Raw genomic sequence first — 22,640 nt, 5'->3', positions numbered from 1 at the left:
CTAAAGGAAGCTTAAGGCTTCCTCTCTTTCCAGCACCATCATGACTAAAAAAGATTATGTGGATCAAGGCCAAAAGCACTGGTGAGCTCCAGTGCTAAGGGCTAAAACTTCCAAAATGACATCTCCATGTGTGTGACATCTATATGGTTTCTTTCTTTTCTCTGCAGTTATCATTTTGTAAATCTCTCTTCAGGTATTGTTTTTAACCTTTCCTGGACTCTTCTCCCAAGAATCTATTATTGTCAGAGGGGTTTTGGCCCCTTCTTCCCCTCACCACCGAGGCTCTGATAAATGGGCAGAACCCTGGGGGAAGCAGACAAGCAGGTCATAAGCTTTAAAATTAACATAGAGATTGAAAGAGAGGATATGTCTATTAGATGATACTTCAATCAGTCTATCAAAAACAGAAAAATCTCAAGAATTAATCACACAAAAAGGATACCTCAACTGTAACAGATATCAATCAGTAAATTATTTAACACTATGAATTCACTATGCTTTTAACATTGTTAAGCCTCAATTCTTCATCTGTATTAGTGGAGATAATATTTATACTTAACTCATAAAGCTATTCGGAGAAGGCAATGGCACCCCACTCCAGTACTCTTGCCTGGAAAATCCCATGGATGGAGGAGCCTGGTGGGCTACTGTCCACGGGGTCGCAAAGAGTCGGACACGACTGAGCGACTTCACTTTCACTTTTCACTTTCCTGCATTGGAGACGGAAATGGCAACCCACTCCAGTGTTCTTGCCTGGAGAATCCCAGGGATGGGGAAGCCTGGTGGGCTGCCATCTATGGGGTCGCACAGAGTCAGACACGACTGAAGTGACTTAGCAGCATAAAGCTATTAGAAAAATAAAGTGTAAATACAGTTCCTAGGCTTACAGTAAGTATTTAACAAATGTTAAGTATTAAGACATACTTTACCATGGCCCTTATTATATTGTAATAGGATTATCATATTTCTTTTAGTAGACTGTGTGATTATAGAGACCACAACTAATTTATATTTATGTGTGTAATATTTAGCAAAATTAGGAAGCTTTCAATAAACATATGTTCAATACATAAATAATTAAACGTTGAGAGTTGAAACTTCTATTGAAGGAGAATGAGAAAAGGACTTTTCCTACAATAGTTAAGCCACATACAAATCATATTTAAACAATCATATATAAATGGAAATAACAATGAAATAATGTAATAATTTTCAAGATTTTTGCTTTGCATTTCTACCAAATTCAATTATCTTATCTCTGAAACTGAAATAAAGGTAATATGGACAACAAGAAAAGCAAGCACTCATCCAGTACGTACACTGCAGGCAGATTCTCTACCAGCTAAGCCACAACGGAAGCCCCCAGTATGTAGAGAATAAAGTAAATCAAGGTGATCAAAATGAGAATCAGGAAACAGGTCTAAATGGCTTTCCTTCCCTTTCCCTTGGTTTTCTGCTCCTCTAGGAAGGAACTTAAATTTACTTCAGACGTAAGCACCACTTCTCTTAAACTGCTGATATGGAAAGCACTAAAATGCCTGAGGAGTGACAGAAATAGAAGAGCTAACAAGGGCTGTGATTATATGCTCCTGGACCTTTTTATTTATAAGGAACCATTTCTTTCCTTGTCTCCCAAATCTAAATCATCCCAATTTCTTGAAAATATAAAATATTAAAGATGTGTATGGAGAAGGCACTGGCACCCCACTCCAGTACTCTTGCCTGGAAAATCCCATAGACGGAAGAGCCTGGTAGGCTGCAGTCCATGGGGTCGTGAAGAGTCAGACATGACCAAGCGACTTCACTTTCACTTTTCACTTTCATGCATTGGAGAAGGAAATGGCAACCCACTCCAGTGTTCTTGCCTGGAGACTCCCAGGGACGGCGGAGCCTGGTGGGCTGCGGTCTATGGGGTCGCACAGAGTTGGACACGACTGAAGCGACTTAGCAGCAGCATGGATCCAAAAAAAATTTTTTTTCCTTCAAAATGACAGTACTGCAGTCTCATAATTTTAAACATTATTTGCAAAGTGTATAGCCCATGAGATGGGCTTCCCTGGTAGCTCAGCTGGTAAAGGATCCATCTGCAATGGAGGAAACCCTAGTTGGACTCCTAGGTCGGAAAGATCCTTTGGAGAAGAGATAGGTTACCCACTCTGGTATTCTTGGGCTTCCCTGGTGTCTCTGCTGGTAAAGACTCTGCCTGCAATGCGGGAGACCGGGGTTCAATCCCTGGGTTGGGAAGATACCCTGGAGAAGGGATAGGCTACCTACTCCAGTATTCTGGCCTGGAGAATTTGATGGCCTGTATAGTCCATGGGGTCACAAAGAGTCCGACACGATGGAACAACTTTCACTTATAGCCCATAAAGGCTTGAAAGAAATGAAAAACTAGTAGGGGAAGGCTTATGTTTGGGGGGAGTTTATGATCTGTAAATAAGCCAAGAAGATCAAACATAATATACTTTGTATATTCTTGAACAACCAAACTTATTGCATATCTTTAAAAGGCACTTGAAGTAGACTTTTTTTTTCTTTCAAAATACCAGTTTAGTTTTCAAAGTTTATTGTCATTTCCCCCTGTGGCTTCTGTACTTTCCAGTGATTTTTATGAGGATAGCTGTTTAAATTTGAATCTCAGAAAGGCATCCTGTTTTGAAACTTAAAATGTCCTTGGCATTTAGAGTATCACTCATTTAGGTGCATTTCATAAACTTGGAAACATTAAAATTCTAACTAAGATGTTGAAGAAAACAGTAGAGTTACTAAAAGAGGTTTTAAACAAATCTCTAGTGATTTAATTTTCTACACAATATTACATATATTAATAGTACACAATACTACACATATTAATTTTCTACACAAATAGTTTGGGGATGCTCAGTTTGAAAATAAAAGAAACTAATTTCTCAAATTTCTTTTATACTTTCTCTAGCAGGTGATAATGTTAAATATTTCTTTACCTAGAGAGTAAAGCGTTTATAAAGCTAGAGACCTCTGTCATAAAGTAAAAATCATATTTTTCAGGGGGAAAAAAACAACAACAGGGTCACCAAAGGTCTTTTTGTTTCTTTCTGCCAGTTACAAATAGACAAAATGTAAAATAACTCTATTAGAGAACAGGATTACTGGATTTGTGGAAGGAGACAGAGAAGAAACTTTAGTGGAGTTCAGTCTTTCCTCTGATTCTAGCTTCCTGGCTGTGATGCTTGATTAAAGGCCACTGCATTTTCCACTGGCCTGTGAGAGACATGTGATTAATCTTTGGTAAACTGAACTATTTCCAAATGGATGCCTGGTGCATAATTTCATAAGACAGTACAAAAACAGATTTTAAACCTGTTCTCTAAAAAACAATTAGCAAGTTGAAACCCTCCTTGCCATCCCTATCTAATCCACCCTAACCCTCTGAGGGTCTGCACATTAGGACACAGTCTAAAAATTCTTGAGCTATAGAAATTCAGCAGTTTAACCCTTGGGTTATGGAATTCTATATAAAAAAAGATCCACTCAAGGACTGTTGTTAAGACCTAGGGAAATATGTCTAGAATTAAATTCAGTTTTAAAAATTAGAGCCCTGTATTCTGTGGGCTTGTCTGAGGATAATGATGCAAGTGGCAAGAAGCCTTCTGTGGTAAGATGAATAATCATCCCCTCTGCCCCTAGAAGAGTCCATATTTTAATTCTCAGAATCTGTGAATGTATTACACAGCAAAAGAGATTTTGCAGATCTTGAGATAGGGAGATTATTCTAGATTATCCAAGTAACCCAGTGTAATCACAAGGATCCTCATAAGAAGGAGGCAAGGGATGAGAGTTAGAAAATGTTAGAGACAGAACAATTAGAAAATGCTATGCTATTGATTTTGAAGATGGAAGATGAGGTCATGAGCTAAGGAATGCAATGGGTTCCAGAAACTAAAAAAGGCCCTGGAATACCTTGATTTTAGCCCAGAGAGACTGATTTTGGACTTCTGATATAGAAAACTGTAATATAACAAATTTGTGTTGTTAAGTCGCTAAATTTGTGATAACTGTTATAACACAGTAAGAAATGCATACATCTTCTCTAGTAGCTTTCCAACATAAACCACATCAGTGGATATTCCTTAACACTAAAAGCGGCCCTCATGTCAACATTGAGGGATTCACTGAATCAAAGAGACCCAGAAATAGAGAACCTTGTTGGGTAAATCACATTTAAATGACTGCTCTTTGGTATCATCATAAATTTTTCCTTAGCCAAAATGTGATTTAACCAGTGACAGAATCTGGAGCAGACCTTAGGACAGTGAGTGAAATAATTCCATTCTTACTTGAGGATCAGGACACGCAAAGTTTGCAGGAAAGGGCTTGTTCTGGCTCAGTATGTGGTTGAAGCAAGAAATCCTTCTCATGCCATCACTTTCCAAGAGAAAATTCCACCTCCACCCAAAGATCCCTAAAATAAAATCACTATGAGATTTGAATCACAGGCTTGTGCTACTCACACAGGAAAAAGGGTTTCCATACTATAGAAATCAGGGTAGGTCAGCTATAGTGACATTTGTATCATACACTAAAAACACTATCTACCATACACAGATACCCATCAATTTTCAAAGCAACACTGGATGGAAGCAACAGCATCAATAGAAACCCTCCCTTGTGAATAAATCACATATTCTGGTCATGATACTTAGAGAGTCAATTCCTAGGAAGGTTGACAAGAAGTTCAGGGTCCCCGTGGAGGAGAAAGGGGTCTGGGTCTCTTGAGGAGATAGGGGTCTGGAATTCTCAAGGAGGAGGAAAGGACAAACATTTTTTTCTATATTCCTTAGTCTTAGTAAGGATTCTGTAACAACAATGTATCTTGCTTAAGGATATGTTTCTCCCTAACAAGAACCTTCTGACTAATCCTGTTATCTTAAGATGTATGTTGTGGGAGTGGGTCTGATAAAAGCATATAAGGCCTTGCTAAGACTAGTGAGGCTGGCACTCTCTGTCCCCCTTCTGATGTCTATGTCAGAAGCTTTCTCTCTCCCTTTTCATACTTTAATAAAACTCTGCTACACAAAAGTTCTTGAGTGATCAAGCCTGGTCCCTGGTCTCGAAGCTCAATCTTCTGCTTCAGAGATCACAAATCCGACATCATTCACCATAAACTATCAATACAATGAGTAAAAATGATCTTGTGGACTTAGTAAGGAACTCTGAAAATCTCAAGACCTAGCACATTCCGAGTTTAGACGAAAGTCATACTTGGTCTATTTGACAACAGTTAGGAATATTTGAGAATTAAAAGATTTGTGACCTGGTTTTGTATGCTCAGCTTGGTGAAATGATTTATATTAATTCACAGAAATTCTAGTTATAATGGAGTTCTCAGATTAATTCTATGTCAGAAACAACTATAAAATTAAAAATAAAATATATAAAACATCTCTTTGAAGACAACTGATACAGACAGGGTTTGAGGAGCTATGATTTCCTGAGAAGAAGAGAAACATAACAAGGAGAGCTCTAAAGTCAACCTGGCCTTTTCCCTGAGGCATTTCTAATTCACAAAGTGAAGGAACTGAGTCTCAGTAGAAAGTATAGGCTCACTGGGGAGAGGCAAGAGAAGACAGGGTTTCACCCAAAGTGATTGAAGACTGACAAAATTTCAGTGGAAGTCAAAGTGACTGAGAAATTTCAGTGGAAAGGAGTGACCAAGAAGTCATTCTAAAACTCTATATTTGATTTTCCCCTTGGAAAATCTGTGAAGTTTTAATCTGGATATGCAACAGACTAACAAAACAGTAACTATGAGGCCACTGCAGAGCAGAAATTCCTTGCTTGGCAGACAGAGGATTGGAATTCAGAGATTGCTAAACGAGAAGCTGCAACACCCAGACTTTGATGTGGGACCCCAGAAAGGCTATGTTTATGGAAACAAATCTGCCTGAAATAGACCTGCCTGAATAAAAGGAACACCGACCTTTATAATGATCAAGGTGATCTGCCTGGACTCTGCCTCCCAGAAGCTTAATCTCCATAATTGTTCATCACAATCTCCAGCATTCAGTAAAAAAATTATGAGCCATACTAAAAAAATAGGAATGAATGATTCAAATGAAGAGGAAAACAATAATAAAAGTAGGCTTACAGTTATGGGAGTTTTACTCAAGTATGTTACAATAAGGGCCTCCCTAGTGGCTCAGACAGTGAAGAATGCTTACAATGCAGGACACAACAGTTTGATTCCTGGGTTGGGAAGATCCCCTGGAGAAGGGAATGGCAACCCACTCCAGTATTCTTGCCTGGAGAATTTCATGGATAGAGGATTCTGGTGGGCTGCAGTCCATGGGGTCACAAAGATTTGGACATGACTGAGCCACTAACACATTCACTTTTTCATGTTACAATATATATGTTTAATATGTTTAGAATAAGAGGAAAAGAAGGAAAATTTCAGCATAGACACAACTTCATCAAAAGGAATCAAACAAATTCTACAACTGAAAAAACTGTATTTGAAATTAAATTATTCTCTTCTGCCTCCAGAAAGAATGGTGAAGATAGTAACAGACCATAACTCCCTTGAATTAGGAAAAAATATCAGATACATCACAAAAACTAAAGTTTTAAAAATATCAGAGACTTGTGGATGCAAAGAGGAATTGATGAATTAAAATACTAGAGAGAGAAGAGCTTCTCCTGGGTAAGCTGAATTCTCCAACTACTTTTTTCTGAGTATCTATTGAGTCTGCATGTCCCGAGAAGAAGCCTTACAGAAGGACTCTAACAGCATAAAGAGGAAACAAGTGGGACTTTAGACATTTGTGTGATATAGAATGAAGCCCCAGACACAGAGCTGGGTGGACCAGGAGAAAAGCCACTCAGCAGAACTAGCCCAAAATGCTAATTCATATAATCAGGAGCAAATAAAACTATGGTCGTTACTGGTCACTAAGTTTTAGAATAATCTACTGCATGGTAATAGATTAGGTAAAATTATAAAATTCCCCTGATGTAGGAAGATGATTCAGACGTATGTAGTGAAAATAATTTTTAAAACTAAATAAATAACAAACACAATTATATAAACAAATACACAATCAAATAATCTGTTGACTAAGAAATAAATATGGTGCTATGATAGACACTAATTATGGACACTTTAAAAAGATAAGTGATACAATAACATTATGTAAAGTTAAAAAATAAACTTGAAAATCTAGAACAAAGATTTTTCTAAGCAAATTTAAATTACCAAAATATCTAAAGAAGAGGTAGAAAGGTACAATAACCACAAACTACAGAATTGAGAAAGTAAAGATCTATCATTTTTTAAAAAGGAAATAAGTCATAAGCATGGTAAAAGACAAAATTTTTCCAGTTCCAAGAAGCTAGTCTAATAAAAATTTCAAAATTGGATGAAGGTTCAACAAGGTCCATGCTACTTAGGAATATCAATGTTTACAGCATGCATATTCCAAAATAAAAATAGAAAATTAAATACATTATTTATTAACTAGCAAAAAATCAACAAATTTATCTAGGTATATCTATCATAATTCATTAACAGAACAAATAAAACAATGATTCTTTCATACACTTAGAAGAGGTATTTGATAAAATTCAATTCTCATTCATAATTTTTAAAATTCAATGTTTTGGAATCTATGATAATACAGCAACTTCTTTAACAGAACTTTCAGCAAGAAACATAATTAAAGGTACAACAACAAAAATGCAAAAATAAGACAAAGATGCACACTACTATAACTACTATTCAACATTTTGCTGTCAGTCTAAGCAACAAAATACGAAAAATAATATATTACAAACACTGAAGAAAAGTACTATCACTGTTAGATTATATGAATTTCTACATAAAATCGAGTCAACTGATAAATGATAAGTAATGAGTCCACCAAGATGTATGTATACAAAGTCAGTATGTAAACACATAAAATGAACTCTCTAGTTTACACAGTATATATAAAAATCCATATTGGGTGCTACAGGGACTAGATTCTGCATTTAACCTAAGAGGTGGGCATTATATCTGATAGTTCTATCTGAATCACATGACTGGATTTTAGGAGGAACAGTCCCCAAAAGAGCATACGCTGAAAGGTAAATAAATGTTCAGCATAATGCTCAGGGACCTCCTTGAACTCCAGATCTAGTTGTGCTTGGCACAACTATATCCTTACTGTTCTAGTACCACAAGCCAACAGTTTTAACTGGTGAAGGTGGTTTGAATTGAGTTTCTGTCCCTTGCAACTTGACATTTGTAAGTCTTAGTTGATATTCACTGGCGAGTTTACAGTTTTATTTATATAGATCACACAATGTTTCATTGTTCACATGGAAAATGTTTTATAGCTTTTTGCACAGCTGTAAAAAGGGATAATTTTTCCACTACATTTTCTGTTATTGCTTTTGTGCAGGAAAGCTATTTAATGTTACTATGGAATTCCTGCTACATCTTTTGGCATGTTTGTATCTCTGTGTGTGTGTGTGGTGGTGGTTTAGGTCTGTGCATGTATAATGTAAATATAAAGATTGAGGCATTCCTTATAGATAGAAGCATTCTAACCCCAGATTCTAACATCAGGAGAACTGGTATAAATAACCACTATCTCAAATAGGGGCAGTAACATCCAAGGCCTCACCTGCTCACTAATATTGAATTAGAATATTTTACATTGCTTTCCTAATGCCATATTCTTATACTCCTAACAGCTCTCACGCCCTTATACTGAATGATAACTTTAAAAGCTTGCGGGAAAGGACTGAGTTTTACGTAGGACTGAGTTTTACATAGTACTTACAGGGAGTGGCCATTGTACTTCAGTAAAATTGTGGAATTAAACTATTTAAACACTTTTGTTAACTTTTACTGAATTTTCTCATGTGAAGCTGATTATTCTGTGTGGAACACTTAAACTATGGTCACTACATTCAGTTCAGTCGCTCAGTCGTGTCCAACTCTTTGCGACCCCATGAATCACAGCACGCCAGGCATCCCTGCCCATCACCAACTCCCGGAGTTCACCCAGACTCACATCCATCGAATCAGTGATGCCATCCAGCCATCTCATCCTCTGTCGTCCCCTTCTCCTCCTGCCCCCAATCCCTCCCAGCATCAGAGTCTTTTCCAATGAGTCAACTCTTCGCATGAGGTGGCCAAAGTACTGGACTTTCAGCTTTAGCATCATTCCTTCTAAAGAAATCCCATTACTTTGTAGCTAAGATTTTATACATAAATTCTGAAATGTTTTGGCTTCCAGATGCAACAGAAATTTGTATCTGCTGCTGCTGCTAAGTCGCTTCAGTCGTGTCCGACTGTGTGTGACCCCAGAGACCGCAGCCCATCAGGCTCCCCCGTCCCTGGGATTCTCCAGGCAAGAACACTGGAGTGGGTTGCCATTTCCTTCTCCGATGCATGAAAGTGAAAAGTGAAAGTGAAGTTGCTCAGTCGTGTTCTCCGACTCTTAGCGACCCCATGGACTGCAGCCTACCAGGCTCTTCTGTCCATGGGACTCTCCAGGCAAGAGTACTGGAGTGAGGTGCCATTGCCTTCTCCAAGAAAATAACATTAGATCTATCTTTTGAAGAATATTTATACGAGTGTCTCAGAACCCACAAAATTACTGCATCAGGTGTCAGCAAATTTAAAAACCAGAAATTTGTATACTGGTTTTTAAATTTGCTGACACCTGATGCAGTAATTTTGTGGGTTCTGAGACCCTCGTATAAATATTCTTCAAAAGACAGATCTAATATTATTTATGAAGGCAAAGCCTTGTACACTTTTTTTTTCATCAGGGCAAATTTATTTTGCTTAGATCCTACCAAAACGCATTAACCAAAGCCAGGCATTTATTTGTACACTTCCTCACAAAATAGTTTTAGCAATGACTCCCCTGACACACACCCAATTACCCTAAATATATGATCAGGTTCTTTATCTTCCACCATCCCCAAGGTGATGTCTGATCACCTTGGCCTGTCTTCAGCAAGAATCCTGCTTGATTTGTTTAGCCAAAAATCTCCCTTACCCCTAACGTTTCCCTCTCAGCAATTTTCCATCCACTGACCCTCACATTGTTCCCACTTGCCCATTCTAAACACAAACTTGAGCTCAACCTCTCTACCCCCATGCAAAATTCGATTGCAATGATCCTATCTATACCCAACTCCATGGTCCTGAATAAAGTCCGCCTAATCATCTTTAACAAGTTGCATGACTAATTTTTTTAATTTATGGCATGCTCTATAACCCAAGGAAGCCCAGGAGAAAATTCAGAAGACCTGAGTCTACTAGAAACGACACATCGAATACATGTCTTACTTAAAAAAGTTTTCAAGCTGTAAATACACTGTATTATTTATAAGCATGGTATTTTTAATAAAGTCCCTTATTTTGTGATGAGTTCCCTAAACACAGCGACTTTCATTTTTGCAGGTTTTTTTGTTTGTTTAGGGAAAAGCGCCCTCCACCCCGCCCCCCTCAACCCCCATCTTGGCCCTTTTTAGGAATCCTTTTTAGGAACCTTCCTTAAGCCTCCTGCTGGCTTTAATACTCATTTTTTACCCCTCCGTGCCTGAGTACAGAACCAATACTTGGTAAGAATTTGGCTCTGGGGAGTGCTATGTTGAGTGACAAATGGATGAGGATGAAGGTTTTATGGAAGCGTCTGAACCGCATTTCATTTTCCGTGTTCCTTTATTTGTTCCTTCTAGCCCTCAGGATATTGAATTTTGTGGGCTCCAGTTGGGTCGTTGGTACTTCAGGTCTTTAGTAATAAGAAACATAATCTGCTTTTCCCGTTAGGATAATATCCTCATTTGTATTAAGGGCGGCTTACTCCGAACTGTTTTACATAGTCTTTTTTCCAAACCTCCTGAACGAACACATTTTCCCGTTGAGCACTGGCACTGCTTCAGCGGCCTCCGGTGACCTCCTGGCTTGGCAACCTGCACCCCACTCCACAGGAACCAAGCCTGGACTCAGCGGGGCCTCGAGCGCCGCCGCCTCCCCAGACCTTCTCTCCCGCTTTCCCTCCCATCACTCGGGATCCAGCTTCCCTCCAGCCGCCTCAGCTGTCTGCGACAGCGACACCCCCTCCTCCCCTCCTGCGGCTCCCCCGCCAGCTCGCCGCGCCAGACAGCGGGTAACCGCCGCCTCCGCTGGGGCATCCCGGCTCCATAGGCCTAGCGCGCTCCAGACACCTGCCTCTCACTGGCCACCGCCGCTGCCCCTCACCCGGCATCCCTCTCGGCAATTGGCCCCCGGCCGTCGCTCGTCATCCTCGGCCTCGCCTCGAGTCCCGCCTCCGTCGCCGGGTCATTTAAGTTTATCACAAATAAATAAATAAAGGAGGAAATAGAAATGCGTAGAAAGTAAAAGCAGTCGGGAGGGGGCGGGGGGCGTGGAGAAAAGGGGGGGGGCGGAGGAGTAGACAACCAAACTTGATTATGTGTGTGTTCACCAATCACGACTCACCCCAGTCCAGTCTGACGGGCTCTCTCAGCCAATTGCCTCCTAACTCTCGGATCACTGATCAGCGAGATATGACTGACCTCTCCAGAGTGGGCAAAGGTGCGGCAGAGGGTGGGAAGTGGGAAGACTCTTGACCAATCACCTGTTAACAGTCCTCTGAGCGAAGTTTCCATGATCCAATGTGTGTCTGGGATAGCGGATTGGGCTTCTCCTAGTCCAATCGAAGCTGGTAGAGATGAGGGAAGAGGCAGATGGGGTGGGGACAGGTGAAGGGGAGGAGGAAGAGTGTATTTTGTTTATGGGCGGCAACCTCACGAGGGGCGTCCCATCCTTATTGGCTCATTGAAGCGAAGAGTGGCATGAGAACAACCCAATAATAGGAAAAGATAGAGGGTTCGCGATGTGAGGCGCCCAATGTGGGCCTTCTGCCGAAGAGGTAGGGGCGGGGGGAAGTTTAGGAGTTGAGGAAAGAAGATTAAAGAGCGCGAGGAGGTAACGCCAAAAACTCTAATTTGTTGTGAGGCGGGCGGGAGGGGTGTGTGCGTGCCGTGGGGGACGGGGCGTCTGCGAGGCGCTTGGGGTTGGGGGCGGCGGGACGGGAAAGGAGGGGCGCGGGGTGGGGTTGGGGGAGCGAGTTAGAGTGGCGAGCCCGCGGGCCGTTGGTCCGCAGAGCGCGCGCCCCTTCCCCCGGGCGCCCCGCCTCGCTCCCCCTTCTCTAGGCGCCCCTCCTCGCGCCGGGCTGCGGCGGCGGCCTCGCCCGACCCCGCGCGGAGGGAGGGACCGCGGGAGGGTCCTGGGTCCTAGGAGCGGGCGGGGCGTCCCGCATCTGGAAACGAGTCTTCTGCCTTCTTCTCTCTATTCCCCGCGCCTGGAGTTGCCGCTTCCAAGAAGAGGAGCTGAGGGGGACTAGCCTGGGCTCAGGAGCTACTAGAGGCGCCCGCTTGTCTTCCGCCCCCTCCCTTCTCGCCCTCCCCCCGCTTGCCGTGGCTCTGGCGGTCTCTGGAGCGTCTTCTGAGAACTGGGGGGCGGGAGGGGTCCTGGCCCCAGAGTCGCTGGACGCCCCTCCAGACGCCCGAGCTACCGGCCGCCGCCTGCTTCGCTGCTACGACTCTAGAGGAGGGGGCTTGGGAAGGGAAGACACTCCTTTCCTTCTTTCTCTCCTCCTGTGGGCCCCCGTGGAAACATTAAAAAGAAAAAAAAAATGCTTAACGGTTTTCACTAGCCGAGAGAAATGGTTGGAAGCTTTTTAAAAGTTTGCAAGAAATGCACTGTTTTACATTGTTTAATGCATTACTATCCGTGTGGCATTCTGGTCTTTTCCCGCCCCACGCCCCGCCCCTCTTGAAGCTGTTATCCTTTTTAAGGATGCTGAAGAGGCAGGAGGCAGGGATTTTCTAAAAGTTCTATTGATAAACACACTTGCACAAACATATGCTAGGCACACAAACTATAAACATGAGCGGAAAACACAATATGGCGTACAGCTACCCTACCTAGCGCGGTAATCCGCTGATCTCTTAAGGCAGCCCAGTTGAATGGGGTCAGTAGCAGGATGACAGTTCTCCAATAAAAATCTGAATGAAGCAGGAAGTAATTTGGAAGCAGCCGGTGGGTTAAGTACTGTCTTCAAAATCAGCATTGGCCCAAGATAAGTTGAATTTGTTAATGTTCTAGACTTGTGAAAATTGTCTCAGCTGCTTCTTAGCATTAGAAAAACCGAAATGTTGCTCAAGTGGAGTTTTCTTATTCTGTGGTCATGTGCAAATTTCAGCCAAGAAAATGAACAGAGAACAATGTTTCCAAGCAAACTCTAAAGTTACTGTTGTTGGTATTGAAAGTTTTAAAACATGAATTATGACTGCTTTGTAAAAAAACTTCTCCAGCTTTACACATTAAATAATCTGTTATAATTGTGCATGCGTGCAACAAATTCATAAATGACTTACTTTCCTATCTGTTGCTCCTAATACCATACACCCTTCGCTATCACTTGGGAATAGTTAAACCCTTCCACCCCACCACACCCCCACGTATAAATTTGATCAGTCCAATTTTGACTAAGTCCTGCATTTCCCTTGTTTGTAGGAAAGAACCACATCACCAGTTTACATTATTTTTTTAAATGCCCTTGTTGCTCTTTGTCATTCTTAATCAGAGTGTATCGAGTGCACATATAGTACATGGTAATACCATTCACTGTGTCTTCTTGGGAGTAGTCTTGAGAAATTTTGAAGTTGCCCTTGAAGAACTGCTGATGTTACTCATTGTTTAGCTGTCAAGGCTTAAGAATACATGGTGCTCAAATAAACAGATGAGAAGAAAAAAAGTGAGTTTTCTAGAAATATAATTAGCTGCCCAGTGAGTTTAGCAGTTGGGTATTTTGGGCTTTGTAAAATCAGATATCATAGACCAGGGGAATAAAGGCCATTTGCTTATGAAGATCAGGTGACAAGTTAACTGGCTACAGCCTCCAAAGCAATACGCCCTTTCATGGTGAGATCCCAGTTTTAACAGACTGAAGAAAGAAGTTTAAAAATTGTCAAATTTTATCCAGTTTTAGGAAGAAGTTTTTGTGCTTACCTGTTTAGTTCATTTAAGGTGCCAGTATTTTAAAATTCCTACTATACCAAGAAAATAGGTAGTTAATGCGTATACTAGCTACTAGTAAGTGGCTGCTGAAAGACTATGTGTTTAAGTGGCTACTGAAAGACTATGAGTTTAAATGGATTACTAGAGGAAAGAACGATTTACATGTGAGGGTTATAATTTTGGTGTGTGTGTATGGTGGGAGGAAGAGGGACGTTGTTCAGAACTACTGTTAATGTGATGCCAGTGTCGGAAGTGGTCAGCAAGTTTTTGAGGTTCACAAATATCCAGCTATTCTTGTCAAATTAATATAACTTTTATTACTCCATATAGGAATAAAGTCCAAAGGTGGGGGAACATTTTAAATGAATTACTTTTATCTCAGTAGTCAAGTCTTCAGGGACTTACTTGGTGGCTCAGACGGTAAAGAATCTGCCTGCAATGCAGGCGACCCTAGTTCGATCCCTGGGTCAGGAAGATCTCCTGTAGAAGGGACTGGCAACCTACTCTAGTATTCTTGCCTGGAGAATTCCTTGGACAGAGGATCCTGGTGGGCTACAGTCCGTGGGGTCGCAGAGAGTTGGACACAACTGAGCCACTGACAGACACAGAGTCAGTCTTCAGGAGACTTTCCAACCAAATTGGAATTCCCAGAAAAAAATTAGGTCATTTCAGAAGATTAATAAAAGATACAACTAAGTTCCTGTAGAAGGATCTAAAATTTATAAATGAATTATAACTTATTCCAGATATTTTACAATAAATGATAAGAGATTCTTCAAAACATTTGGAATATAGAAGTGTAGCTTAATGGGCTCTAACTTATTCTCTGAAATAATTTGTTTCTGAAATGGATATTTAAATTCATCTAACTGTTCTGGACATTGTTCTAGACACTTGGGATGTGACAGTGAACAAGAAAAAAAAATTCTCTGCCCCTGTGGAGTTTTCATTGTAATGTCACATACACATCGTGTATTTAGATTACTAGAAGAAGGTTTTTTTGTATGAAACTTTAAAACCTAGCTGTTTTCTCATTTCAAGGATCAGGGAGGTGTTCATCAACTGCCAATGATAAGAAAGGAAGACTTTACAGTACTTTATTGCTGATTTGTACCTTTTGTTATTGTCATGAAACATTCTCCATACATTTCAGTAGATCTTTTTAACAGATAGGGTTTTATTTTTAAGCATGCCTTTGAAATAAATAAAATATTACTTTATATTAAAAAAAATCTGTGTCTTGGAATTTACTCTGAAATTCCTATGGAGCTTTTGTCGGCAAATTATGGTAAAACATAATCTAGAATATCTTAATTTTTTTAGTTAGTTTGTTTTAAGAATATGTCTGAAAAATCAAGTACCTAAATCTTTTTTTTTCAGTTGTGGTTTTTATCAAGAGAAGATGGAAATTTGTTGTAACTAATTTATAGGTGACTTTAAAGAGAGAAAAAGAGAGAGGCCTGCAAAAAAAATGCTTTGTTATTTAAACCTTTCCTTCAAACTACAAAAGCATTTGATTGGCACTTCTCTGATTTAATAGCCCATTTGTAATTCAAGAGGAACATTACAGAAGATTTTAGCATTACTTTAATCATTTAGTCTGTAGGTGTAAAAATCCTAGGTTTCTAATTGAAGGAAACTTGGTGCCTGGTTAAGGGAGTAGATTTAGCAGTGAGTTTGTTACTTCAAGAAGTGGGTGTCTCACTTTTCCAAAACCTAGTTCACAGTTCTCAAATAACAAGTTCTGATTTTCTTATTTTTCTCTAACACAGTGAATTTTATTTTGTTAGTCAAATATGAGTTCACACAATCCTACCTCCAGTTCTTCCGTTCCCTGCTGTGAAGAGCTTGAATTTCTTGACCTACACTAGATCTCTATGCTAATTTGTAGCAGTAATCAACTCTTCGAGAAAGAGTACATGTTAATACACTTCAGAGAACTTTGAGAGTGCCTGTGGCTATTTGAGTACAGACCTGGCAGAATCTGAAAGCTATCAATAGGAAGGAAGGTTTAGGACAAAAAACAAGAGTGTAGCTAATAGAGCATATTGTTTCAGCTGAAATTTTTTTTAGAAAGCAAAGAATGATTGATAGAATGTTAAAAATGAGGAACTTTTTCTAATTCTAGTAAAGATAGTTGATCAATGTGTGTTTATGTGCATGTAACTATATATTTATATGTGATCAGTTTTTGAATAAAGAGTTATTTCAGTACTAGATAAATAATTCTAGTCCTGCCTTGTGGTAGGCATTCAAAGTTCCCAGGTGATTTTGTTGAACACACTTTGTTACCTACCAAAATTTTGCTCTGAGTAACAACGTAGTAAATTTTGTGTTAATTTTGGCTTAAAATTTATTTTTGAAACTTTTTTGCTTTGTTTTGGCCATACAGTACAGGTGGCCTGTGGGATTTTATGTCTTAGTTCCCTGACCAGGGATTGAACCCGTACAGTGGAAGCAAGGAGTCTTTACCACTGAACTGCCAGGGAAGTGCCAAGGAAGTTTTTCAAAGCATGATTACTAAGCAGCACATAAAATGAATAAAATCTGAGGTGAAGAATTGTTCTAACCCTGGACTGACATAATAAGATAGTTGCAAGTTTAAAAAAGAAGTATTTCATAGAGTAAAAGATAAAAGCTTGACATCTGACAAATTTCAATAGTAATAAAATAATGACTAATTCTATTAATATTCATATTTTTAAGGTAAGTGTAAGTATGTCTACAGTGCATTTTAAGTCAAAATTTGGGGTGTTATTGGCTAGACACAGTCATTTCTTTGCCAGAGATACTAGGCTGTGTAAAGGCTAACCATCTGTCAAGTGATAGAGAGACAAAGAAAGGTTTAATATATACTAGCCTAAAATTTCCACAAACTTGTTTTGAATTGTATTGTCATTTTGTTTTGGCCTTCATATTCTGTGTTGAGTATGTACTGGGTCAGTCACCCCACTTTGTTTTATGAACAAACTATTCAAGGTCTAGATAAGGTTATTGTTGCAGCTGATCTGATCTCGAGGCAGGATAAAATATGTTTTGATTTTGTTTCAGTGTAATGATCAAAAGCTCACAAGTGGGCCACCCATTGGCAGTTATACAAGTGACTTCAAGCACACTTATTTTCACCCACCCATTCTGAATTTTGGGTGTCTTAATTCTTTTGCTTTATATATTGAAGCTTCATATTTCAAACCCATTCCTGAGCTATTGGGGGGGATGGGGAGAGCAACAGGAATCCAGATTGCATGTTTTAGGTGCAATATGGTGAGATGTGAAATTGAAACAGCAGATTGGTGAGAAACTTTAGTTTCAAACAAATATAAACTCGTTTGTTTAGTGAAGTCATACACAAAACAGTAGTCTCTATTGACAGGGCAATTTTTTTTTTTCCCGTAACTTCCACATCATGAAGTCACCATTGTTGTTTGGGCCAGCAGTCTGTTTCTGAGGTATCATGGAAGAAGAAGAAGCCCTAATATTGCTGATTGTAATGATATACTTAGATATACCAGGCTGAGGAATTATTTATAGCAGTGCTAATTATATCAATAAAAATAGCAGTATTAATACTGTGAGTGTCAAAATCCATTCTTGACAGTATGAGGTAAACAGAACTATAGTCAAACAAAGCAGGCAGCCTGTCTCTACTGTCAGCTCATGAACATACACTTCAGGAAAAATGCACACACAGTTTAGAGAATCAAGTAGACTGCTTTAATCTCTTTTTCAATTTTGACCTTTTTAAAAAAATGTTTTCTTTTAAATAATAATAAACAATAATTATTTTCAATTATTCACACAATATTAAAACTCAGATTTTTAGTTTTGAAATTATTGGCAACCATTTTCTTACTGATATTTGTTTCTAGAGACTTATTTATTTATATATAACAGTGCTTTATAAATTATCAGAAATTCATTTTCTTTGTACTTCCATTTTGGGGATACAAATTAACATCACAAAAGGAACCTCAAACAATTTACAAAATGAAACAAACCCCATCACTACTATACATGTACACACAAAACAGTAAATCTTTGACTTCCTTTAGGCATTAAAAATATTTCTTACATGGTTTTGATTTAAGAAAGGCTATACATTTTCTTTGTAATTGATATTCTAGTCAGTTTTTACAGATTTATGTTATTTTAAATTTATTTTCCAGGAATATAAAATCAAGGGAGAAGTCATTAAGTCCAACAGTTTTTAACTTGAGGGGACAACATCTAACTTATTGGCTAATCCCTCATATATTAATGTTGAATTATCTTTTTATTGCACTTTGTCAAAAATTTCAGATGTAGAGTTTGGAAAGATTGTTCTAGATCTAGTGCTGCAGCTAAGATCATACAGTTGTATGATCTTAGGCATGTTACATGATCTGTTTGGATCTCTACCTTCACTTCCTTCATCTTCACGGTCTCTTTCTGTTCTGTGAGTGTGGTTTTTTGATACTTGAATCTTTATTTATCTTCAGGTAATGTGACTAGATGTGATGTGCAGAGGGGCACAGGAAAGAGTATATGTAAAATATTTGTCTTTGCATTTTACTTTCAGCCCTGGATAAAAGTTTCGTTTTAATGATACTTGCTTTTAAATATAGTATAGTAGTACAAGTTTAAAAGCCACAATATTAAGTACTGATAATCTTTTATAGTTGGTAACTATAATAAGTCTATTAGTTTACATAAATTTTTACCAGCTCACCTTCACTCAAGTAGATATATTGGTAATATAATTTATAAACATGATTCTTTGCATTTCACTCTGTATAAGTTGCTTAAGTGGAGAAAGGTAATAACAGAAAATTATCTCAGAGTCATTTTCTAATTCTGTAAAATATATGGATAGATATATTTGAAGAAAGAAGATTAACTTGGTTTTTGTGCTATTTTTAAAGTAAACCATAAATAAACTGAGTAATGAGGGGCCATCTCCATATAGACCTTATAAAACTGGTAATTCTTAACTGCTGCATTTGATCTTTGATTCTACATTGTACCCACCCAGGGATAGATTTACACAGGAAGGACAGTAAGATAGACTAAGGAAGTTGACTCTATTTTGATGAAGAATAGTGGGAAGAACTTGTGTTAGAAAAGCCTTTGCAACTATTCTGCTGTCATATACAGAAACAAATTGCACACAATTTTTGTGTACCTACTTGTAGGTATTTGTTTAATGATGACCTTAAAGTTTTCATTTAGAATTTCATTCTCAGTTTCTTTTTGATTGACTCATATTCCTTTGGCTAGTCTGAGTGTTAGTGAGAGGCTCAAAACCATCAAACCCTTTACCTGTTCACAAATGGAAGCAGCTATCTGGAGAAAGCTATATAATTCTTGGTTCACCTCCCTCTCATACACCTATCCATAACTCTTGATATTCTTGGTACTGCTCTTAACATTTTATAAATTACCTAATAGAATATACAATAAACTCAACAATGTATTAGGCAATGCTAAGCCATTTGGGGGGGCTTCCCCAGTAGCTTAGCAGTAAAGACTCCACCTACAGTGCAGGAGACAAAGGAGATGTGGGTTCAATCTTGGGTTGGGAAGATCTCCTGGAGGAGTGCATGGTAACCCACTCTAGTATTCTTGCCTGGAGAATCCCCTGGACAAATAGGAGCCTGGTGGGCTACATAGGGTTGCAAAGAGTTGGACACAACTGAAGCAAATGAACACCCAAGCTATTTGGGAGAAATGAAAAAATTTAAATCAACCATAGTGCAGAAAAGGTAATATGAATACTTCAATGCATGCAAATAAGGGGGAAAATGAGAGATTTTTAGAAAGGAGGCTTATAATAGAAGTTAACTGAAACCCAGCCCATGTACTGAGGAATTAATGTAGACCCTTTCCTAATGGCATTGGTACCAAAAATACTAGCAAGCTTATTGATTGTAAGCATAGTGAGAAGAAAACAAAATACATTCTGTTCTTGTACTAAACAATGATAACAATAACAACTACAGTAGCCAACATTTATGAGCACTTACTCGGTACCAGACATTGGTTATATCTGCATATTTGGAGAGAGACACTGTTATTATGTCATTTTTAAAGATAAACTAAAGCTCAGGAAGGTTAAGTAACTTCTTAAAAGTCACAGAATATAGCAGGTGGAAATGCAAACTCAAGTCCAACTCCAGAAAATCTAAGGTCTTAATCACTCCTCATGCCCCTCATGGGACCATTTTTACTGAATACCCGCCCTGATTAGTACTGGTAATTTTATTTCAAGAAAGACATAGTGGATTTGGAGAAGGTTCCAGAGAAGGGCACAATGTGAAAGAGCTGTAAGTGGGAGGAATGTTTGCTGTGCTAAAGTTTGTTTTTAAATTAACTTCAGTCTAGAAGTACAGATACTGAGAGGGAGTTTGTCTGAAGGTTTTAACAGTGGATGGACCGGGTGGCTGCTGCCTGATTTGTTCGGATGCAGCATTGGAGCTGGGTAACATATATTAGCAGATGGAAGAAAATGAGTAGGAGCAGGTCAAAGGAAACATTAGACACTGGGAGTACTGGGAAGGCAGAGGTCAAAAAGGAGACCTCAATCGAACAGGTTGAGGAACCAAGAACTGGGATCATACGGAAAAATAAGGGTGACGCAGAATAGAAACATATTGAAAACTTCGGTCAATCCTACTGACTTTGGAAGGCACCAATGTTTTTGTTGTTTGAACCCCTATATATGTTTCAGAACCAACAACTGGCTTAAATAGGGGCCACCTAGAGTTTGGGATACAAAGGCTGCTATGGTTTTGGCACAAAAAGCATGATCATCAATACTAACTTAAAATTAGCCAGTAAATTTAGATGCATTACCAAGAAATGCAATTTAGCACAAAAGCTTATAGGGTAAATCTGAGAATAGCTGTCATTTATTGAGTACCTACCATGTGCCCCTCAATTCTGAAATCACTATTTCTGAAGGGCATTTATAGTACAAGTTTTTGTCTGCTGTCCAGTTTTTAAATATGAGAAAACACCTGTTAGCTTTGCTGAGGATTTGATGAGTAAAACAAATTAAATTATAGCCTAATTTTACTTCATTTCATTTTGTAATTTAGCTTATGATGTCTCCTCTTCCCATATTCATGGAGCCTGGCTCTAGCAGACTTAAGGTGGAATAGAGTCTAGACTCCTCTAAGTAACAGTAACTTTTCCTTCATTTGTTTCTATACCAAGTTGCTATACCAAAAGAAAGGTTTAATTTTATTTGATAGGATGAATGCATTTCTATTGGAATAATAGGTTCAAGTGATCAGTGCAGGCAAAGTTAATATACATGAGTTTGGATTATATTTATGATTGCCCACATGAGTTAGTGAAAAGGGAATTATATAAACTTTTATGGTGATGTTTTTTAATTTAAAATAATTTTAATGACACCAAACCAAATACAGGTAGGTATACCTGAATGCATACTCACCCTTTTTCTACAAGGCACTGGAGACTTCAAAAGTTTTTAAGAGGTAATATTCATTGTTGAGCTATATTACATATATATGGTGGGGCAGACTCAATGAATAATGGAAGAGCTACACTATCACATATGTGTCTTTAGTTTTCCTTATGACAATATCTCTGATATTTTCTTCAGACTCATTTCTAGTGCATTAAGAAATATACTACAATATGCATTTGTACATCCAGTTTATGTGTGACATCTTTCCCCTTCAAGTTTATTGTCATTGGTACTCTTTTGTTCTTGTTCTTTTGACATCCTGTAGTACCTAGTCTTTTCAACAACTGTGTTGTTTGCATCTTACTTTCCCTTTATATTATCTGACCCTTAGAGAAATACCTTTGAAAATTCAGCCTCTCAGTAATCTTTCTTCTAGCAAAGGTTTGAGAACAAGGCAATATTATGATGAAGGGGTGATTTGAGCTGAAAAATGAACAGGATTCCAGACCTTTCTGATTCAGGTATTTCAGCAGTTGTTATAAAGTGAATTGCCAGAGTGTATAAAACCCCCAAATAAATGATTGTTCTTTTTCTGTAATTTCATGTCATGTATTCCTCTGTTTCTATTATTTGTGTAATGATCAATTTTATTATGCAGAATTGGATGCATCCATTCTTTGACATTCATCACCTGGAACGATAGCATTCACATTTATACTACACTGAACTGCAGATCCTTAAGGGCAGTACCATATTTTATTAATCTGTGAAGCCTTCGTGCTTAGCACAGTCCCTGGCACATTGGAGGATTCAATGTTGATTAGACTCTTTCGTAACTTTCCTGAAAGATTACCTTGATCCTTGCTTACCAGGCTATCATTCCTTATTTTCTGTTGACTGGTTCAAATTTAGCATTGTTCCAGTTGTTATTACCTAATATAGTCTTTCTCTGTACTTTTCTAAGACCCAAATATTTTTACACATGCACATGCTTTTCTATCGTTTTAGATGCTTAATGAAATTCTGTCATGGCAGAAGTTCCAATAAAAAATTGTATTTACCGTGATTCAGAAAAGAAATATATCAGATATGGCCCATCAATGGTAAAGCAAATCTACTACAATCAATTCAGGATATTGTATTGAATAGAGTACACAG

General features: G+C 38.6%; 1 long non-coding RNA gene across 1 annotated transcript; it reads left to right on the top strand.

The window, feature by feature from the left end:
- Window positions 1–11,487: 11,487 nt before the first annotated feature.
- Window positions 11,488–12,707, top strand: LOC113882209. Its single transcript, XR_003508324.1, has 2 exons — window positions 11,488–11,971; window positions 12,354–12,707. It is a non-coding gene; the product is annotated as an uncharacterized LOC113882209 (long non-coding RNA).
- Window positions 12,708–22,640: the final 9,933 nt, after the last annotated feature.

The sequence above is a fragment of the Bos indicus x Bos taurus genome, chromosome 1, assembly GCF_003369695.1.
Source record: "Bos indicus x Bos taurus breed Angus x Brahman F1 hybrid chromosome 1, Bos_hybrid_MaternalHap_v2.0, whole genome shotgun sequence".
NCBI classification, from domain to species: Eukaryota; Metazoa; Chordata; class Mammalia; order Artiodactyla; family Bovidae; genus Bos; species Bos indicus x Bos taurus.
Note: the sequence above shows the minus strand (reverse complement) of the source record. Positions and strands in the feature narration are given on the sequence as shown.